General features: G+C 45.3%; 1 protein-coding gene across 1 annotated transcript in view; it reads right to left on the bottom strand.

Moving 5' to 3' along the window:
- The window catches only part of ZNF697 (zinc finger protein 697), a 32,448-nt gene extending 13,253 nt beyond the window's left edge, over nucleotides 1–19,195 (bottom strand). The window contains exon 1 of the mRNA XM_004771042.3: nucleotides 18,850–19,195. The gene's annotated coding sequence lies outside the window, so the exon portion shown is untranslated. The remainder of the gene's footprint in view (nucleotides 1–18,849) is intronic.
- Between the last annotated feature and the right edge of the window lie 216 nt (nucleotides 19,196–19,411).

Below are 19,411 nucleotides of genomic sequence, written 5' to 3'. Positions count from 1 at the left end.
TTGTGCTAGGGGCCCCTCAGTTTGGCCAGAGGGCCTCAGAGCTTGTCACAGCTGTCAAGACTTCACCACCACCCTACTCTGCTGCAAAAAAAAAAAAGCATTCCTCCAATTCAGAGACAGATTCTGGGTGCCCTCAAAGTGAGACCATCTGCCCTTCGAGGAGAAGGCACAGAAGCTACAGGTTCTCATGCGGACATTTACTCCTCCATGTTTTACAACGAACCAATTGGAATGTCCTACTCGATGTGCAGAGCATCCTTTCTTGTCATGGTTTTTTTCATCACTGTGCTTGGCCTTGTACCACCACCACTACTGTATATATCCATCCTTGGCTTTTTTTTCTGATGTAGTCCTTGGGCAGTCCTCGGGAGAACTGCCTTCAGATGCCTCCTCGGTAGCTCGCTCAAATGTTCAACATTTGTTATCTCATGGAATCATCGAGCTGGAAATCCCTTAGCTCAAACTCCTACAGACGGGAAAGTGAGGCTCGGAAAGGGAAAATGACAGGGTCAGGAACCAAAAGACAGCTTGCTAGAAGACGTCAGGTCAAAATCTCAATTTTCTCATGGCCTCTCCAATGATCTTTCCATCTCTTTAATAGAAAACACCACTTCAAAAAGAGGCAGCCAGGGCACCTGGGTGGCGCAGTTGGTTAAGCGACTGCCTTCAGCTCAGGTGATGATCCTGGAATCCCTTGATCGAGTCCCGTATTCAGCTCCCTGCTTGGCAGGGAGTCGGCTTCTCCCTCTGACCTTCTCCCCTCTCATGCTCTCAAATCTCTCATTCTCTCTCTCACATAAATAAAATCTTAACAAAACAAACAAAAAACAGCCAGCGAGATAAATCCAGGACATATACTGACTTGCTTTTTTCCCCCCTCCACACCATTTGTCAGCATTCTCTAGAGAAACAAAACCAACAGGATGTGCATATAGAAAGAGAGTCACTATTAAGAGACTGGCCCATGGGATTATGGAGACTGACAAGTCCAAAATCTACACAGAGGGCCAGTAGGCTGGAGAGCCATAAAAACTAATACTTTGAGGCCCTTCTGCTGGAGAATTCCTCCTTACTTAGGGAAATCAATCTTCTTGTTCTAGTCAGGCCTTCAACTGATTGGATGAGGCCCACTCATATTATGGAGAGCCATCTGCTTTACTCAAACCTACCAATTTTAATGTTAATCCCATCCCAAAACTCTGTTGCAGGAACACCCAGAATGTTAGATCAAGAATCTGTGTACCTAGTGGCTCAGCATAAAATTGTTGATGCATAAAATTAATCATTACACACAATAAATCCACAATAATGCCATCATAAGTCAAAATTTACTTACTAAAAACATCTTCCTTTTTATAAAAACTATTCCTATATATAGTTGAACTGGGTGTGTATGCACTGTACAAACAGTAGGAAAGAATCAAAATTAATCTTACCCAAAGAGCTACAATGACACATATATGGGTACAAACAACACTCCCACTGCAGAGACACACACACACCATCTAATGATCTGTTTCACTGGAGGACAAGGCAGAGAGCCCACCTAGAATGTACAGCAGCTGTATGTGGGATAAGGAAGTTGTTAACAAACAGCCTCCTTCTGAAGAGTTGATGCTAGAATTCTTGTTAAGGTTACCAGATGGGGCCAGGTGACCTCAGCAAGTCTTTTCCACCCTAAATGATTCTGTGATCATATTTCCTCTGGAATGAACAGTCCTCAAGGGAATGCCTACCACACCTTCAAAGGGAGAGAGGAGGATTGGGACCAAAGGGTTTGATGCATACGTTCAATCACCCACGTTTTCCTCTACAAATTCAACAGGCAAAACTGCTCTTCCATTTCTCTGCCCAAAATATCTGTTTGGTGTTGTTGATGAAGGATGGCTGGCGTTTCCGCCCAGTTCATTTCAGCAGTGGGTAAGTAACACCTCTGTATATAATCGGCCAAGGTGTCTTCCAACAGAGAGAAAGGAAAAATAAAAATGTAGAGACATCTCCCGATGCTTCCATTTCCCTGCCTAGTTAAACTGTAAACTCTTTAGAGCTAGGCTGTTTTTCAGCACAAAGTGAAACATTTACATACACGAAAAACCACCTTTTTAAAAATTACATACTTGTGTTATTCTTATTTCCTTGAAAATAACATTATCAGCAAAACCCAGATCACAGAACTACAGGAGAACCATAGGAGACACATCAACAGTGATGAGAAAAGGAGCAAGAAACATAAAGGAAGGAAAACTGTATGTCAAAATACTTGAGATGTATCCACCAACATCAACGCAGAGTATTTGAATCCCAGTTCGACTGAAGTACAAAAACAAATTATAAGGCAGTCAGGAAATTGCAAATGTTGATTAGATATTGGATAGTAAGAAACTTGTTCATTTTTTTAAGGCGTTGGTGTTGGGAATCAATTTACAAAGGTAAAGGTATACGTAATGAAATTTACAGGTGAAATGGCATGTCTGGAACTTGCCTTATTTGAAACGAAATGTCTGGAATTCTAGGACAAAGGAGAGTGAGCAGGGATGCGGAAGAAACAAGATGGCCAGCCACTGATTACTGTTGAAGCTGATCGGTGTTCGTGGTTGTCCTCTACTCCTGTGATTGCTAGAAAAGCTACTAATAAATTTTAAAATAGAAAACATACATTCTTGTTTCTGAAACTGAGGTTGATCAGATTCACTTAATTTCTGAACAGGCTGTGATCGATGGTCAGTGACTTCCACCAAAGAACTAGCTCGCTTTTAGAGTACACCGAATCAGGACTGATGACAATGCTCGATACTGAGTTGAGCCCAGGAGAACTGGGGGCAGAGACAGTGGGGTGAAGAGATTAAAGACCTTAACTTCAATGCTTTTGAGACATTTTTTCTTTTTATGAGACAGAACAATAGCCGCTACATGCAAAAAAGAATGAGAAAACAGTTTCCACTTTCACCTACTTTTGTATTCCCAAAGAACTCAAAAGAGGATCGCGCCATAGCTGGTGCTTATTTATTTCCACCATTAGTTCGGCAACTTTATACCCAAGACAAAAGGGGGAAATAAACCTGGCTAGGGGTTGAGGTCCTGACCAGTCTGTAAGAGGAATGCTTTATCCCCAGGAGTCACACCGACGAAATAACGTGAGGTATCCAACAGATTGAATACATTGATAATCGGTCATCCACAGAATGATCTTCTAAAGGCATGAACAATGTTAGGGTGTGTGTTGGTGAACAGGAAGTTAATACAGTAACTAGTGATTTATGAAAACTAGTGATTTATGAAAACAGTAATTAGTGATCTCCATGCGATGAACATGAATTACTTTACTAGCCCAAACTGACAACTTTTAAATTTAGAGAGTGTCCTTCTCAGAGAAATGCCACCCAAATCTACTCACCCCACATTACAAAGAGAGCGGCAAGAAGGTAGCATGTTTCCACTTTAGGTTGGAAACCGGAAGTTCACAGATACCATCTGTTTTAGCAAAGGACGCAGAGAACTCGTCACGGGTCACAGCTTCATCCAGGAAGTGGCACACTTGTCTCAAGGAGACTCTGGTGTCCAGGCCTCATCCGCTGCTCGAATACCATAGTTCCTAAGTCATTCGTGAGGCGCAGGCCCTTTGGGTTCCTTACGTCCCCTTTACCTCCAGCGCCTAGGATTCCCTGGAGAGAGCAGCAGTCCTGTACAAGCTCAGAAACAGAATAATGATATCTTCCTTGTGCGTGGGTTCTTAGCCTGAGGGCGTTCAGAGTCCACGAACTCTCTGAAACCTTACATGAAGGTGTCTGTAGAAACTGTCTTCTGAATAGAAGACCCACAGCTTTCTTTCCTTTGGACTCTGAAAGGATTCATGGCATACAAACAAAACAAAAACCCGGCAATTCCCCCGTTGCTACAGAGGACTCACAATACATTCCCTAGCACAGTATTTCAGAAATCCACAGTGACTTTCAGGAAGAGGGATAAGAGCCCAATGCACCACTATATGCCAAGAAATCTTCTGGTGGGTTGGTAGAGAAGAGAAGATACTGACAGTAAATCCCAAATGAGGTGGTAGCAGAGACAAAAACAGCAGTTAATTTCAAATAGGGGCTACAGCAGAATGAGGGGAGCAGCAACCTGCCTGATGGGTTTGTCTCATCCAGGACCCTATTTCATAGATGCACCAGGCAACGGAGACTCAGAAAGATTCAGTGAATTACCCATGAATGTGCCAGTTAAGGGCAGACTCGAGCTGAAATCACTGACATCGAGAACCTTCTGTCCCAATCCCCTTTCTCTTCAACCCCACGCAGCTCTGGTGCTTGGCTGAAGCACTCCTGCTTGCCCCCACGGCCGAGCATTACCTCACCTGCCTTTCACTTCCTAATCACCTGTGTCACATGGCAGGGGCACTAAGAGGCCTTAAGAAGCTCTTCAAGCTTCTAACACACTGTGTCTCTGGGATGAAGCTAATTTATACAAGTTTGACCCTGGGTTTATGGCTCCCATCAGCTGCTTACTTGGGCAGTGAGTCAAAGCACATTAATCAAGCTGTTACCTTCCCAGGACACAAAATGCTTTGTTAGCTAACCCTCCTTTTCTCAAAGGAAAAAGAACTAAAATCTGGCCGAAGTCGCCAACTCATTCCTAACCAATCTTCAAAGTGTTCGCGCAGTCATCCAACCTACAAATAATAACTTGGAAATTCCCAGGTGAGAAAGGGGATTCTGGGAGTATAAAAAAAAAAACCAACGTAAGGAGCCCTGGTTCACACCTAATGGCAAGTAAAAAAACCTAGCCCGCCATACACCTTCACCATGACCCATTACAATGAATACAGTTGCTCCGATTCACCCTTTTTTCTATTACATCTTTGTGCTCCTGCATAGCTCTGCATTCCCAGGTGGTGGAAGCAGGCCAACCACAAGCTCAATTTTGCTGAAGAGACAATATCCACAGATCCTGAGACACTCTCACGGTATTTTTTTGAATAAAAAATTGAAAATGTCTTTAAAGGATTCCCTCAGTTTCTGTTTTAAAGATTTTTTTACTTATTTATTTGACAGAGAGACCAAGAGAGCACAAGCAGGGGGAGCGAGAGAGGGAGAAGCAGGCTGGGAGCCCAGTGTGGGGCTCAATCCCAGGACCCTGAGATCATGACCGGAGTCAAAGGCAGAGCCCAATGGACTGAGCCACTCAGACACCCCCCCCCCTTTTTTAAAGATCTTATTTATTTATTCAACAGTGGGGGCGGGGAGGGAATAAGCAGGGGAATGGCAGGCGGAGGAAGAAGGAGAAGCAGGGTCCCCACCGAGCAGAGCTCGATCCCAGGACCCTGCGATCATGACCTGGACCAAAGGCAGACACTCAACCAACTGAGCCACCCAGGCACCCCTAAAGGATCCCTCATTTCACCAGTAAGGAAAAAGAGGTCTAGGGGAAAATCAGTAGCTTGTTTGAATTCACAAAAGTAGTCAGTCAGCTGGTGGGAGAACTGTGACTACCATCCAGGTTATGTGATTCTGTGGAAGTTCAATCTCCGCTGCACGGAAGTCTGCCAGCCAGCTCTGTCATATTTATGGGTTTAGTGCTCTGGATTTACCGATGTAACATTTCAAGGACGCTACCCTCTTTCTTCCTATTTTCCTGTTCCCTCCCAGACTCCTAGTTTTTCTTTCTATTTTAATTATCTTTCCTCTCAAAAAACACAGAAAATGTTCTTCAAACTTATCTTCATGGGATGCTTTGAAATGGTCTCAGATTTAACTGTTTTTCTTCGACAAAACAGACATCTTGTTGGCCAGAACAAAGCAGTCATTTGAATTAGCTTTGACTTAATGGAGTTAAGTTATGGTAAACAGTTAATAAGTCCACATCCTTGGTACAGCCTCTGAAAGAAAAGTCTTCATGAGAGAGAGGGTTAGAGAGAAAAGAAAGCCCAGGAAGCCATCAACCGGAAGAATTAGTATTGGTTATGCCATTTTAAAAGAATTTTAAAAGACATTTTTCCATCAAACTATGAAACTCTAAGAAGGGACACTTTTCCCTCACAATATCATCTTTTAAATGCCCCAAACCAATGATCAAACTCTATTACATTCCCTTCTGCAGTGCCATTTTTTTGGCCAACAAGCCTCACAGTCTCCTGGGAAAAGGAGGGATCAATGCCACTGAGCCCTGATAAACTGCTTCAGCATCACCACACCTAGCAGTTTCCCAGTTAACTGTGGGCTTCCCAGGTGTTCGCCGTCTCAGCACACAGTACTCATCGCTAACATTTCCGGAGTCAGGCTCACATCAGTACCGGCTATAATTTTCAAACTTCCAAATCCACCCAGTTTCTTCTCCTCTGATCTTGCCATTGTGAAAATTAGTAAAGGGAAACCTCGCTAAAGTCTAGTCTGGAGGGCAGGCTCAAAGAGACAGCCATGCTACTCAGGTCAGTCAAAGGAAGCACTGTCAATTTCAGACCCAGACAGAGAAAGACTTACATTGTATCTCCTGCAAGAAATCAACTACCCTAGCATCCCCTTACCTGATTTCAAGCTTTACTACAAAGCTGTGATCACCAAGACAGCATGGTACTGGCATAAAAACAGACACATAGACCAGTGGAACAGAGTAGAGAGCCCAGATATGGACCATCAACTCTAAGGTCAAATAATCTTCGACAAAACAGGAAAAAATATACAATGGAAAAAAGACAGTCTCTCTTAAATGGTGCTGGGAAAACTGGGCAGCTATATGTAGAAGAATGAAACTCGACCATTCTCTTACACCGTACACAAAGATAAACTCAAAATGGGTAAAAGATCTCAACGTGAGACAGGAATCCATCAGAATCCTAGAGGAGAACATAGGCAGTAATCTCTTTGATATCAGCCACAGCAACTTCTTTCAAGATAATGTCTCCAAAGGCAAAGGAAACAAAAGCGAAAATGAACTTTTGGGACTTCATCAAAATCAAAAGCTTCTGTACAGCAAAGGAAACAGTCAACAAAACAAAGAGGCAACCCATGGAATGGGAGAAGATATTTGCAAATGACAGTACAGACAAAAGGTTGATATCCAGGATCTATAAAGAACTCCTCAAACTCAACACACACAAAACAGATAATCATATCAAAAAATGAGCAGAAGATATGGACACACACTTCTCCAATGAAGACATACTAATGGCTATCAGACACATGAAAAAGTGTTCATCATCACTAGCCATCAGGGAGATTCAAATAAAAACCACATTGAGATACCACCTTAACACCAGTTAGAATGGCCAAAATTAGCAGAACGGGAAACAACATGTGTTGGAGGGGATGTGGAGAAAGGGGAACCCTCTTCCACTGTTGGTGGGAATGCAAGTTGGTGCAGCCTCTTTGGAGAGCAGTGTGGAGGTTCCTCAAGAAATTAAAAATAGAATTTCCCTATAACCCTGCAATTGCACTACTGGGTATTTACCCCAAAGATACAGATGTAGTGAAAAGAAGGGCCATCTATACCCCAATGTTTATAGCAGCAATGGCCACGGTCGCCAAACTGTGGAAAAAACCACGATGCCCTTCAACGGATAAGGAAGATGTGGTCCATATACATTATGGAGTCTTATGCCTCCATCAGAAAGGATGAATACCCAACTTTTGTAACAACATGGACGGGACTGGAAGAGATTATGCTGAGTGAAGTAAGTCAAGCAGAGAGAGTCAATTATCATATGGCTTCACTTATTTGTGGAGCATAACAAATAGCATGGACGACATGGGGAGATAGAGAGGAGAAGGGAGTTGGGGGAAATTGGAAGGGGAGGTGAACCATGAGAGACTATGGACTCTGAAAAATAATCTGAGGGTTTTGAAGGGGTGGGGGGTGGGAGGTCGGGGTACCAGGTGGTGGGTATTATAGAGGGCACAGATTGCATGGAACACTGGGTGTGGTGCAAAAATAATGAATACTGTTATGCTGAAAATAAAAAATAAATTTAAATAAATAAATAAATAAATAAACTGGTTAAAAAAAAAAAAAGAAATCAACTACCCTGTAACTCAGCCAATAAGAAACAGTCATCACCCTCGACTTGGGCTTTTCTGCTGCTGATGGCATTCAAAACGACCTTTCTCCACTTCCTTTTTCTCTGTAAAATAATGTTCCTCTCCCTTGTTGCTTGGACTTGCCTATGGTTTTGCCATAGCTTTCAGGTCTCAAATTACATTTCTCTACTTTTCCCAAATAAACCCATTTTGCTAGTGAAATAAGTGACTTTCATTTTTAAAGTTAACACCATCAACACTATAAAGTGCTTGGCATACAAAACAGGGGATTTGGTAAGTGACGGCAGAAATCCTGTTGAGACACTTTCCTTGGAAATTCTCTCCTTCCTGAGCATCCACGTTATTACACGGTGCCAGTCCTTCTCGTGATCACCTACCACTTTGCCTTCTCTTAACTCCTAAAATAAGTCAACCCCCAAGATTCTTGTTTACATTTTCTTCTTTCTCACCCTACAATCGTCCAGCCACTTTCCCTAGTTTTGAATAAACACCTCTATCCAGAGACCTCGATAATTTGAACCTCTTGCCCCCAGCCCCAATATGCACCCCATGTCCCTGTTTCTAATGATGCACCAAGCACCACAATGAGGAGCTTTAATACCCCTCCTCATCCTGAGGTGTTGCCCTGCACAACACATGGGACACAGGACAGGAGGCATCAACAGACCCGGGTTCAAGCAGAAGTTTACCACCTACATGTCATATGCCCCAGGACAGTTATTTAGCTCTTTAGCTAGTTTTAGCTAAATTAATAGCTAATTTAGCTCTTTAGGCATAGTTTTCTCATCTATGTGATGAGAAAAACAAGTGACATTCAAAGGCCATTGTGAAGACTAAATGAATTTCCATTTGTCATTTCCAATTGTAATCTGACCCGTATCACACCAAAAAAACCCAGTAGTTCTTTTCTGAATCTTTATTACAAATCAGCTCCTCACAGTGCCCATTTCTGTTAATGCCTCTTTGTCTTTACTTGTGGGGAGGCTCAAAACCCTTGAGTCTGACTGACCCTTCCTCACCCTTTTCAATCAAATCAACTGCCCAGGCCTTCCTTTTACTTTCTTTTTCTGTAGCCACTATCACTGCCACAGACACTCTTGCCAGTTACAGGCATCTACTCAACCACCGTTGGATCCATGTTAAAACACAGCTGCCCCTCCATTAATTCCTCTTGTTCAGAAACCTCTGACTGACAGCCTTCAAAGAAGCACAAACTCCAATTCCTCAACAATGTAGCCCAAGACTCTCTTACCTCTCCCTAACCTCTAATCAGCTAACCTCAGGCCAAAGGGACTGCTTTATGACCCCCAAGAAAGTTCCCAGGGTTTTTCCTCTCTAGCCATGCTCTTCCTTCTCAGAACGGCATGAGGCAGTCTGTCCTTTCCTGGAGGGAAGCAACACCCGGAGTGGTAAAAACTTGGATTCTGGAGCCACACCACCTGCATGAATCCAGCCTCTAACTCTACAATCTTAAGCAAGTTCCTCAATCTCTTCGAGCCTTGGTGGGGTTTTTTCATCTGTAAAATGGGTCACAACTGTATCTACTCTATAAAGATTACTGTTAGGTGCTCAGAGAGAAGTATTACTGTTTCACTTTGTATGACTTCTTTGAGGTACTTTTCCTTATCTTGTTCTGTCTGATATTAGTTTTTAAAATATAATCAGAGTTACAATAATTTGCATCTTGTTTGTCCTCTCTCTGTCCCACCTCCCAACTGTCAGCTCCTGTTGGGAACAGACTTATTTACTCACTTTGGTTATCCCCCACATAATGAGCCCTCAATTATTCCTTGAAATGGGTAAAATTAGGTGTACTTATTTCTCTCCCTCGGTCTCAACAGGAAGAGCTAATAAGATCAGGAAATGTAGTGATGTGGCCAAGATCACGCCAGGTAAGGCAGAGCCCTGGAAACAACCTAGCTCTCCTAAAAGGATCCAATAACCTGTCAGCACCAAGAGCCAAGCATGCTTAATTATCCTGCTAAATAAGTAGACATGATAGAAAGTGGTGATTAGCTTCAGAAGTTAAGACAGAATGTTCTTGAAAAAGAATCCTGCATCCCTTGGCCCAACGCCAGCACCCCTTATTTGCATCCAATTGTCCTGTGGGTATCTTCCCCTCCACTCGAAGATTTTAACATCCAGTTCAGCTCTGCAGAGAACAGAGGTGGCACAGAGCTGTGTTTGTATTTAAGGTAGGAAACGCCACTAGACTCTGCCAGCCTGACAGGACAGCTGCTTCTCTCTCATCCCTGGAGGAAAGACAGGACTAGAACTAACATAAATTAAGCCATGAACGAAAAAGAGACTAATAACTTGAGAAGTTGTGTGGTTGGGGTGGGAAGGTAGAACAGCAAGCACCATCAAACACAGGAGAACCTGATACTCAACACTGAAAGTGTCCACTCAGACCAAAGCTTACCCTCTGGCAGTTTTCAAGAGTTTTGTGTTTTGGCTTGGTTTTCTTACTAGTATAATAGGAAGGGCATGCATGTCTTGATTTCTCTTCTGACCTACAAGCAATCAGCCTAAAAAACCCTTTTCCTAAGGGTCCAGCATTAAGCTCTGAGACACACATAGGCTCTTGAAGGAATTTGTAAAAAGGGTACATGCTCTACAGAAAATAGGTGACCAGAAAGAGTCACCAAACCACCAATTCAATCAATACACACAATACCTAGTAGCGAATAGGGAAACAGAAATTAAAGAGTTCCTCATAGCAAGTGCCCCCAAGCTAATCCAGACTGAGGCCACAGTTTTGTAGAATTCAACTGACATTTACCTTATTTTTAAAAAAAGAAAAAAAGCAGGGGAGCATTTCTTCAGGTTTATTTCACATGTGATTTCTCATTTCTGGGGTAGGCTGGTTTTACATTAAAACAGATCTGGCAGGGATCCCTGGGTGGCTCAGTGGGTTAAGGCCTCTGCCTTCGACTCAGGTCATGATCCCGGGGTCCTGGGATCAAGCCCCACATCGGGCTCTCTGCTCAGCGGGAGCCTGCTTCCCCCTCTCTCTGCCTGCCTCTCTGCCTACTTCTGATCTGTGTGTGTCAAATAAATGAATGAAAATCTTAAAAAAAAAAAAAGAACTGGCATCATACACTCATCAAAAAGAAAAAAAAAGGGAAAATTTCATATATATATTAAAAAAAAAGTATCAAGAGAATGAGAAGACAAACCACAGACTGTGAGAAAATATAAAGACACATCCGATACAGAACTGTTATCCAAAATATGTTAAGAACCCTTAACATTTAACAGTAAGAAAATGAATGACTTGACTTAAAAAAGGGCAACAGATCTAAACAGACAGCTCACCAAAGATCGATAGATGGCAAAAAAGCCTTATGAAAAACTGTTCAATGTTATATGTCATTAGGGATCTACGCATTAAAACAACAATGACATACCACCACACAGTTATCAGAATAGCAAAAAAACTTAGAACATTGGCAATACCAGATGCTGGTGAGGATGCGAAGGAACAGGAACTCTCTCTTACTGCTGCTGAGAACGCAAAATGGGACAGCCACTTCGGAAGAGAGATTGGCAGTTTCTTACAAAACTAAATAAGCATTTTACCCCCTATAATCCAATATTCTCACTCCTTGATATTTATAGAAATGAGCTGAAAACTTCTGTCTACACTTAAAACCAGCATGTGGAGGTTTACAGCAGCTTGATGCATCATCACCAATATTTGGAAACAACCCAGATGTCCTTCAAGAGATCAATGGACAAATTGCCGTACCTCTAGAAAACAGAATATTATTCAGAGTTAATTAATGAGAAATGAGCTAGCAAGTCATGACAAGCCATGGGAGGACCTTAATGTCTCTTACTAAGTGAAAGAAGCCTATCTGAAAAGGCTACATCTACATACACTATGATTCCAACTATATGACCTTCTGGAAAAGGCCAACTATGGAGATGGTAAAAAAGAACAGTGTTTGCCAGGAGTTAGAGGGGAGAGAAGGATGAACAGGTGGAGCACAGAGGATGTTTTAGGGCCATGAAACTATTCCGTATGATACTAGGGTGGTAGACGCATGCCATTACATATTTGTCAAAACCGTCATGGAATGTACAACCCCAAAATGCACTAAAATGCACTACGGACTTTGGGTGATAATGATGTGTCAATATGGGTTCATGGATTTAACACACCACTCTGATATGGGAGGTTGATAAAGGGGCAGGCTGTACATTTTTACGGCCATAGACCACACTGGGACTCTCTGTACTTTGTGCCCAATCTTGCTGTGAACCTAAAACTGCTCTATTAATAAAGGCTACCTTTTACAAAATTGTATCTATTTCCTCTGCTTATAGAGCACATAAGCACCCACCCTGTGCCACAACTCACTGTAGAAAACTGGCAATGACGCACTATTGGGAAAAAATCAAAATGAAATATTTTTAAAATATAACATTCATTCGCTCAACAGTTACTGAACATTTACCATGTGTTACTACCCATTATTCTGGGTTCTGTTCTGTGGAGGTTACATTCTAATGAAATAATCTTAAAAATCCACTTTTTTTTTTTTTAAGATTTTATTTATTTATTTGACGGAGAGAGAGTACAAGTAGGCAGAGAGGCAGGCAGAGAGGCAGGCAGAGAGAGGGAGGGAAGCAGGCTCCCCACTGAGCAGAGAGCCCAATGTGGGACTCGATCCCAGGACCCTGAGATCATGACCTGAGCCGAAGGCAGGGGCTTAACCCACTGAGCCACCCAGGTGCCCCCAAAATCCACTTATTAAAAAACATTTTATTTATTTATTTGAGAGAAAGAGAGCATGAGCAGGCAGAGGGACAAAGAGAGAGGGAGAAGCGGGCTCCCCACTGAGCAGGGAGCCCCACTGGGCCCTTGATCCCAGGACTCTGAGAGCATGACCTGAGCCAAAGGCAGATGCTTAACTGAGCCACCCAGGTACCCCCAAAATCTACTGCTCTCAAAACCACCTACTGCTAACAGAAATCACTGCTGATACTTGCCTAAGAGATTATCAAAAAAAAGAGAAAAAAGACTATGAAAGAAAATAACAGTGATTATTTGAAATATACAAAGGTTCCCAGGTTGCGGGGGGCAGGGGGGCCAGGGGGCAACAAAGGGCAGTATGTTCTTCCAGTGGTGCCCTGCCTAACTGTTATCAGGCATCAAAGGTGTGCTAACCACTTGAATATGCACAGCACCGAAACGATGAAAGTGACACATTTATTATTAATAAGACCCAGGTAGAATGGTTCCTGTTTTCTAACTTAGGATATGACCCTAAGAAAAGTTCTTGGAAGGCAATACATATCTAAAATGCCTCTCAGGGGGCGCCTGGATAGCTCAGTGGGTTAGGGCCTCTGCCTTGGGCTCAGGTCATGATCCCAGGGTCCTGGGACAGAGCCCCACATCGGGCTCTCTGCTTGTCAGGGAGCCTGCTTCCCTCTCTCTCTGCCTACCTCTCTGCCTACTTGAGATCTCTTGTCTCTCAAATAAATAAATAAAATCTTTAAAATGCCTCTCAGAATACAAGTACGCCCTTCCTCCCTAACTACATACGTTTTAGCAAATTAAAGCTGCACCTATAGGGATATATATAAGATGCACACTTCACCCTTTGCAGGAAGGGACACGAAGACTTGCACATGTCCTTCCCCACACCTAGCTGTAACACTGTTGCCAGGCTATAGATACACAGTGAATGGCTGAACAAATGCAGGAATGGCAACTACTATCCCATTTGCCGTTAAAATGGCTCATGTGCTTAAGGACAACCCACAGCACACTGTGTTTGTATGCAGGCTTCCAAAGTGCTGTGTTGCCTTGAGGTTAGGGGAAAAGGTGGCACAGTCAGCCTCTGGAGTTGGATTCAGCCTCTTGTGGTGGGTAAGCACCTTTCTACCAGAAAGGAGAAGCCGGCTGACCTTTCTACCTTCCCCATTAATACATGATACAATAACGCCCAAACCCATATCCCACCCAAGTGATGCTACTCCCCCAGAGGTAAAAAAAGGAATTAATTCCTTCCTCACCTTAGCCTTACCTCTTGCCTCCCCAAACTGTTTCTGCAGAAGGAAACTTCTGATTTTCTCAGATGTGCAACAAAAGGCCCTTCCTACAAGATTATGGAGAGGTGGGCACGACATCAAGGGGGCAGGCATTGAGGCCAGCCCCCCCCCCATACTATCTCAATAAAACACCATAAGCACTTAACAGTGATGTCTGAGTCAACCTCAAGCTCGGGAAACTCAGCAACACACAGGTCTGCTTTGGCATATTTCCAGAAGGTGCTTTTTATTTGTTTGTTTGTTTGTTTATTTTTGATTTTTTAAATTGGGCATGGAGTTGAACATGGGGCTTGAACCACGACCCCAAGACCAAGACCTGAGCTGAGATCAAGAGTTGGACGCTCAACTGACTAAGTCACCCAGGCTCCCAGAAGGTGCTTATTTCTTGTGGCAGTCACATGAAAATTAACTAAGAAAACGATCCCTCTGACCTGTCTCCCAAACTGTCAACATGCAAATGATGTTTCATGTCTACATTTCTGCACTGTCAGTCATTACCAATTTATGGTCAACTCAACTCAGTTCCTGAAGGTCCACTGTATGCCAGGCTGTGTTCTGGACATACAGTTCCTGCCATGAACAGGGAATATGCAAATGTTCCCATATGGGGTGCGGGCTTATTCAGGTTTGTGTTCATTGGGAAGACACTGAGCTCCAGGTATTTCAGACAACGCAAAAAATTCGAGAGGCTGCATGTGACCTGGAGTGTCAAGAAAGGCGGCTTAGAAACGGTAAGACTTGGCCGGGAGGGAGGAACAGAAAGAATTCAGATAGGCTAGGAGAGAAAGGAAAAGGATTCCAGGCAAACAGTTCTGTGCTCAAAGATCTTATTCCAGGCAAACAGTTCTGTGCTCAAAGATCTTATTCCAGGCAAACAGTTCTGTGCTCAAAGATCTTATTCCAGGCAAACAGTTCTGTGCTCAAAGATCTTATTAGGGGTTCTGAACCTGAGCTTTCGAACGGACACCCATGGGAGCTTAAGGGCATAAGAAGAACGAATTTATGAAAAACCAGTGCCTTTAAGAATGAGATCTAGTAGGATGAATTTAAAAACCCAACAATGTTCCCGGTAGGAAATTTGGAAAGTGAAAGATCTCAGAGGAAAAAGGAAGGGAGACCTGGCAATATTCTCCCAGGGTAAGCAAAGATCCACCTATTCTGAACAGGATTGGGAGTCAACAGACCCAAATTTCCAGCCTATTTCCAGATCAGAAACTGGGACTTAGAGCAAATTTCTTAACTTCCCTCTGACCCTCCATTTCCTCAATTATTCAATGGAGAGAATACTACATAAATCATCAGATTAGGGCAATGTATGGAAATTACCCAGTTCAATAGTCGATACATAGATGTTCAATAAACAGTTAACTGCTGCTGTCATCAAGTGCAAAAAGCAGCACAAAAAGCTGTCCAGTGAGGGTTAAGTGAGGGATTACAGAACAGCAGCACCTTTGGGGAAAATCTGAGAGTCTGATCTGCCTTGCACTTTTACATACAACATTTTAATCCTGGTAGATGGCTTGGACTATAAAAATCAAAGCAACATGACAGATGTCAGTGGTTTCATGGCCCAATACCAGGGCAGCCTTTGTTGGTGCTGCTTTCTAGAAAGTACATCTCACCTGCACAACTGAGAGAGAACAGTCACCTTCTTCAGTCCAGGAGCCAGGCGGAAACTCACTAATTACCCACCTGGGATTAATCGATTCCGTACCCTGTCTATAAGAGTTCGAAAACATAGGCTGGCAAAGAACTTATTCAACAAACTTTTAATGAGTGTCGTTGTATTAGACACTGTGATGGATCCTTTTAGGGCCTCTTAATCCAGGAGCACATGGAAAAGCACCAGAGACTCTCATGACCCAGATGACTTCGATTCACAACTGCGAGGAATCCTCACAGGTCTGAGAAAGGCTTCACCCCTTTTTTATAGAAAAAGGAAAGAGATAAATTAAGACATATGCATTCTTTCACTCATTCCTCATTTACTCATGCATTTCAAAGAAACATCTGTTCTGCACTGCTAGGTATAAAACACCAGGTAGAGAAAGCCATTACCCTCAAGGGGTTTACAGTCCCAAGGGCATAAAATTAACATCTAGCTATCACAAGGACGAACAGAGGTAGGAGGCATCCCAAGCATACAAAGTACCATGCGGATGGGATGAACTCTCACTGGGAGGTCTGGGAAGCCTTCTAGATGGGTGCTACATCAGATAGGCAAGGATTTGCAGAAACTAATCAGAGGTTGTGCAGGGATGCCAAACAAGCATGGAATTCAACGCGGTGGAGACACTGGGAGAAGTCTATCTGTGGTGTCTGGAAATGGGGAGCTGTTTGTTGCAAGAATGGGTAGGTATTTTGGGGTGCCCTGGATCCAATGGAAATAGGTGGGCCCAGAACCGTGAAAGGTTTTGTATGCCCAGCTAAGGAGGTAACTATACTGAGTACATTAACATTACATAGTGCTAAGAAACCTGTTCAGGAGGGGTGGGGGTGGGGGGAGAAGGAAAAGAAATCGGATCTTAGATCCAAAGAAAAGCCCACATAGCACTGGCAGAGCTTCAGGCTCCAGACCTCTTAAAACGGCTCTGCAGTTTTGGGGGAAGGGGTTCCCACCCTCCATGAGCAGGCAATATCTTTCTTGTCTTAATTTATCCTCTTACCATCAATTTTTGCCCTTTCTCTTTCCCTTAGCCAGATGCTAGAAATGAGGCAAACACGTAGATTCTGAGGAAATCCAAGGAGCTTTTTGGGGGGTGGGGTGGGGGAGGAAATGTGATGCAACTCCATCGGCCTTAGTCATACAACCTTCGGTGAGGTCAGCTTCATGCCACCGCCTCACGCCAGCTGCACCAGCTCGTTTGCCCCAGTCTGATTTGTTTCCATTCACCTCCTTAATCCCAATGGTTTTTGAAGGCCATCAATGTTTCCCTTTGTGTGTAATGTAAAGGGTGGCCTGACTTCCCTTTTATGATTCTGCTTCACTCTGGTGCCATCTTATTCTCTTTGGGGGCCCAGCTGGAATTCTGACATCAAATTCTCCCCCAACAACAACCTCCACCTCCAACATTTGCACACGCACACACAGCCAAGATGTTTCAACTCGAAATCATCTTCCAAACTGACAGAGCTTTTCCCCTTTATTTTGCCATCTTCAGGCCCTCAGCCTGGACACCTGGGTTTCTCCCTCAACCCCCCATTCTTACCTTACCTTCAGAAGTTTCATTTCTCCTACAGAAATCAGTGTAAACAGTGTGTTTCTCCCTACAAACCCTTTATACAAGGTGTAGGGCTCTGCCCTACTACCTCCTCCTTAACCATGAGCCTTGGGTGCTCCTGTCTCACCACCAAGTGTCATTTTTAAAGGTCCATCTGGCTCTTAAAATAAATTCCACATTAACTAATATCCATGTATTGTCTTGTTAAGAGAAAGAGGTAACCATCTGGGTACGGCATTAAAAAAAAAAAAAAAAAAAAAAAAAAGACGGGAAGGGGAAAAGGAGAACCAGAGACCTTGGTCAAGTGAGTTCAGATACAGCAATAACACTTGGGCCGTGTTCAAAGTTGCCCACTCATCCATCACAGCTCCTCAAAGACTATTAACTTGCTAGCCATTATCCAACCACCTTCACCACACCCTCAGTCCCCCAGGGAAGAGCATAAGGCCAGAGGGGATGCGGCGTATTCATGTCACCCCCAACCCCAGGTAAGAGACAAATAAGTCCGCTATAAAAGCGGGAATACAACAAGCCCAAATTGAACCCAGCCTACCGCTCCTTGCAGCAAGGGATGAGTGATTCACTCCTGGGGTGGGGGGGACAGTGAGGAAAAAGGAAAATCGTGGAAAGTCCCAGAGGAAGTGGTAACCCTATTCTCGAAGCCTGGCCAGAATGTACACTGGCTCATAGGTACACTCAGCGCCCCTGCGGCCGCTGCTCTCCCACCTCAACCTCTTCTCACTCGCCCTCTCCTCCCAACACGCGTCTCACCCCCATGCCTCCACTCACAGCATTATCCTTGGGTGAATGTATCAGCTTTGTCCCGCTACCCGCCACCGGCAGACATGGACATCTGGGGTTGGGAAGTCCACCACAGATCAACGGGGCGACGAGCTGCTGCCCATCTTCCCACCCACTCATCCTTATTGTGCCATTTGCCCAGTCTGATGGCAGCCCAAGCCGCTGATGTGAGTCGGCTAGAATGCAGCGGAGAGGGCAGAGGAGGAACACATAGCACAGGGACCCAAGAGGACCCGCCGCCCCTCCTTGAAGTGCCCCACCCCCACCCCTCCAGCCTCGAGTCGGGCTGGGGGCGCAGACAGACAAGGGAAGGGAAGCACACTCGGTCCCTGTCCGCAGCTGCACACAAAGCCCTTCACCTTCTCCTTGCCTTCCAAGCTCCTCCCTGGGCTTCGTTTTTCCGAGGGTCTCGGATGCCCCCTTCGGTGGTCGGCGGGACGGTCCCACCCGCCTTCGCCGTTCTGCCCCCTCCTCCCTAGCGTCTCAGCCGCCTCTTCCCCGCCCCTCGCCACAGACCCCGGAGGGAGCTCAGCCCGGGTTCGGGGCCGCAAGAGCACCCCACGCGCGCGGGGCCCCTGCGCCCCGGGGGAGCGGACAGCGGTCCAGCGCGCGCCGCACAACTTCGCCCAGCCTCTCCGCCACCCGCTCGCGGGCGCACAGTCCATCCCCGCAGCGGTCGGGTCGGGTGCCCGACCAATCCCAGCCGCTCGAGAGCCCCGCCGCAGCCACGCTCCTACCTGCGCGGCGGCGAGAAGCGAGTGCAGCACGCGCCCCGGCCGGAGTCCCGCGCCGCGTCTGCCCTTGTGCTGCTGCTGCGGCGGCGGCGTCTGCAGCGGCCGCGGGCTGGCTGGCTGGCTGGCTGCCCGGCTGACTCCTCACTGGGGCTTCCTGTAGGGCTGGACAAAGGACATTTCCTGGGAGGAGCAGGGGAATGTTCCCAGCATGCCTCGATTTGTAGTTCCCGGGGACTTCCTGCCACCAGGGCAGCGGGCGCGGAGGCTTCCCCAGCCACACGCGCACTCCGCACGCGAGGACACGCGCTCGCTCCTTCTCTCGCGCTCCAGGACTGGGAGCCGCAGGGGCGTCTAGCCCTGGGCCCGGCCCCGCCCCACGGCCCCGCCCCGCAGCCCCGCCCCGCCCCGCGGCCCCGCCGAGCGCGACTCCGCTCTCCCGAACACGGCCGCCCCCGCAGCTGGTGGCCTGTAGCTGAGCTGTCGCGGGGTGCCGGAGGACTCCGCGGTGAGAGCTGCCATTTCTTCGGATGGGGGAAGTTTGGGGTGGGTTCTTTTTGAGTTGACT

This window comes from Mustela putorius, unplaced genomic scaffold, assembly GCF_011764305.1.
Source record: "Mustela putorius furo isolate JIRA1106 unplaced genomic scaffold, ASM1176430v1.1 tig00000585_pilon_pilon_pilon, whole genome shotgun sequence".
Taxonomy (NCBI): domain Eukaryota; kingdom Metazoa; phylum Chordata; class Mammalia; order Carnivora; family Mustelidae; genus Mustela; species Mustela putorius.
Note: the sequence above shows the minus strand (reverse complement) of the source record. Positions and strands in the feature narration are given on the sequence as shown.